At 30.3% G+C, this 3495-nt stretch overlaps 1 long non-coding RNA gene across 1 annotated transcript; it reads right to left on the reverse strand.

The window, feature by feature from the left end:
* Positions 1–276: 276 nt before the first annotated feature.
* LOC104707322 (uncharacterized) lies at positions 277–1666 on the reverse strand. Its single transcript, XR_015564721.1, has 2 exons — positions 1520–1666; positions 277–963 (listed from the first exon to the last, which is right to left on the reverse strand). It is a non-coding gene; the product is annotated as an uncharacterized LOC104707322 (long non-coding RNA).
* Between the last annotated feature and the right edge of the window lie 1829 nt (positions 1667–3495).

Genomic DNA, 3495 nt, shown 5'->3' on the forward strand with positions numbered 1-3495 from the left:
GTTATATATTATTTGATCACAAATAATAATTCGTGCGTATGGACGGGCAAAATACTAGTATCTCTATATTTTTGCAACACCACAGTATAATGAGTATAGCGAGATTTTAGGAATGATTTTAGATTTTACGAATATATATTAATTATGACAATATAATTAATAGTAGGAACGATTTTAGATCTTGGACGTTAACTCTTTATTTGTTTTTGTTTTTACTTCGCCAGATATAAAAACTAGACATACTATAAATGTCCTTTGTATTATGATGAAAAAAGATGATAGAACTGAAAAATTTGATAGAAATATAATTTTAAAAAGGACATTATAGTTATGATCATACAAACCATACAAGCCAATACATATACTATGAGATACATATTCGAATACATAAAAACATGAATGAAATACAGAAAATAGAAGATAATATTACTTTTTTGCTGGAAAGAGGGGCTTACTTGCGACCTCTTCTTCAACCTTCAATATCTTCCCAGTTCCATGTATACGTTGCATACTTCGTACTTTTAGTATTTGAATCCTTCTTCTTGGCTAAAAAGGTAGTCCAATTACTCTCTAGCAACATCTTCATAGTATGTTTAAAACGATAATCCCCAGAAATTATGAAAATATTTTTTGCATGATGAGGACGTTCCACTAGAAATTCCATCACTTTTACCAATAATGCAAAAGCTGGCTCAGGATTATCCGGTTTACGTTTTTCATGTAAATCACACCGTGGGTCCCTCTCCTCTGCATGACAGATCTCAAACCCCAACTCCCTAAAGTAATCTTGAGTCGCTTCATTCATGCACTTCTTGATATCTCCACATATGATTTTTGTTGTAGTGGAGACACGGTAGTTCGGATTTATCTCTTTTAAAACAGTATTAATAGATTCTAGATGATTGGCATAATAATTCTTAATTGGACAAGTGTTAATGTCCCAAAAGAGTGCCACCTTCTCACCTATTATAAATTCAAAAAAAAAAAAAAATTTTAAAATTATTTTCCCAAAACCCTTTAATTTAACAAGAAATTTTTCTTGATCAAATTTGATTCATACAGTATACAAATTTATATATCCCACGTTGCACATGCAAGTTATGAGCAGAGTTCAAGAGATATCTGTCTTCAATAATACGTCAACGGATGGATAATTTTCCAACAAAAGCATAATACAAACAGAAGGATCGAACATTCCCAAATTATTAAAATCCGTGTCGTAATCTAATATTTATAATATAAAATAGGTCTTGTTATTATATAGATTTCTGTTGTAATATGTCAATATACGCTAAAAAAAATGTTCGGCCACCTTATACAAAAATACCGACGAGTAGGCAAGTATTACATATTTGATAGTTATTCGAGCAAATTAATAACTGATTTTCTAAATGTGAGTTTTACGTCAAACATTCCGAAGACAAACCCATTTCTTTTTGTCGTCAAGGCAAGGTAGTTATTTAATTTCATTATAGAACTAGTGATACAAACACGGAAGACATAATTAATTCTTTTTTACCTGGTGTGGAAGATGTCGCTCTCGAACATGTAGCTCCGGAAGATGATGTAGCTGTAGAGGCCATTGCTTTTTTTTTTATGAAACTAAGGAAATGTTTTGGTTCTTCTTTTTTATTAAACTGATGAGAGGCTTTGCTTATCATCTATCTCTTATCTTCTATCCTCTACGTCTATATATATACAATGAGAAAAAATAGGTAGGTTGATACCAAAAAACACACACATAAAGTAAGTAGACCACTTTGACCCAAAAAAAAAAAAAGTAAGTAGACCACTGAAACCCACCTGAACAAACCCACGTGAATTGAATACTAGATTATGACCCTTTCTCTTGCACCGGTTAAAATTTTTTTTATATATTATAATTTTAGAATAAAATATAATTTATATGATTATTTTTAATTTTTAAACATGTTTGGTAAAAGTTTTTTAATATGATCCATGTTTAGATAGTTTTTTATTTTCAATTACACAATAAGATTTTGGAAATCACGATTAAGTGTGATAAATTGCCAAGATTTTACTCCTTTATATGCGTAAGAGTATATTTTTATGCCTAACAGTATATATTTTGTAAGAATATATAGAATATTAAAGATTTTATTTAGAAAATTGTATAAATCATTGAAATATTCTTTTAAAGATGATTCTTTGGGATATTCTTAAGTGTATTCATATAGACCAATTAATCTATAACTTTTTTTTGTAACCAACCTATATTTAATCTAACATATTTTGTAACCAATTTATAAAAATTTATAGTTAAAAAAAAAAGTTATGGTATTTTTGTTTTATTATATAAGGGAAAACAAGTGGCTATAAATGATGCCAATATTCAAACCATCTTTGCAATGAGAAAAAACCGTCTATATATATACAATGAGAAAAATATGTAGGTTGATACCAAAAAACACACACATAAAGTAAGTAGACCACTTTGACCAAAAAACAAAAAAAAAGTACGTAGACCACCTTAACCAAAAAAAAAAAAGGTAAGTAGACCACTGAAACCAACGTGAATAAATCAATGTTAGCTTTGAGAGACACATCCCACAATAACTCTTTTAACTTATGTGTGTACGAGTGTGGTCGGTGGGGCGAGGAAAAATATGTAGGTTGATACCAAAAACCACACACATAAAGTAAGTAGACCACTTTGACAAAAAAAAAAGAAAGTAAGTAGACCACCTTGACCAAACAAAAACAAAATAAGTAGACCACTGAAACCCACGTGAACAAACCCACGTGAATTGAAAGTTATAAGAGAATGAAGACTCGAATTATCGTGAATTCCCCTCGAGTTTAACCACCCAAAATAATATTCTAGTCACATGTCAAATGAAATATTTTATTTAATATTGATGGGTACGTTATATGTATTTTGGGTTTAAAACTAGACTTATAAGATAATTGAAACTAGGATTTTTCTATCTTAATCAAAGAATGAATGGATAATGACAAACAAACAGATTTAGCGATGATTAAATGGTATGCAACGTGTTTCAATACTTTTATGATGTTGTAACATAAAGGATGTCAATCCATAAAGAGTGTGATGTGTAAGCAGTCAAGATGTGATCAATGCATTCAAGTTAAGCCAAATATTAAGTTGATTTATTTCTAACAACATAATGACAATAATGAAATGCAGAATGTAAATCTACTAAGAACAAATACTAAATGCAAGATATATAGTAACTGAAACAAATGTGAATGCAATGAAACAGAAATGAAACTAGGAAGATCCAGAACTCTGAAAAGGAGCTCGACCTAGCACTCGGTCGAGTGCATAGTCGAGTGAGGGGTCGAGTGGACTTTCGGATGAAGAACAAAAAACAGAACAACAATCAAAACAGAGCAAAATGAAAGTAAATCAAACAGCAAGCAAATAACAATACTCAAACATGAAAATCAATAGACAAAGAAAGGTCCTAAGGATGGATTCATGGGCTGGGCTCAAGCTTTGATTATCTAAAT

Source organism: Camelina sativa, chromosome 8 (assembly GCF_030686135.1).
Source record: "Camelina sativa cultivar CO46 ecotype springtype chromosome 8, ASM3068613v1".
NCBI classification, from domain to species: Eukaryota; Viridiplantae; Streptophyta; class Magnoliopsida; order Brassicales; family Brassicaceae; genus Camelina; species Camelina sativa.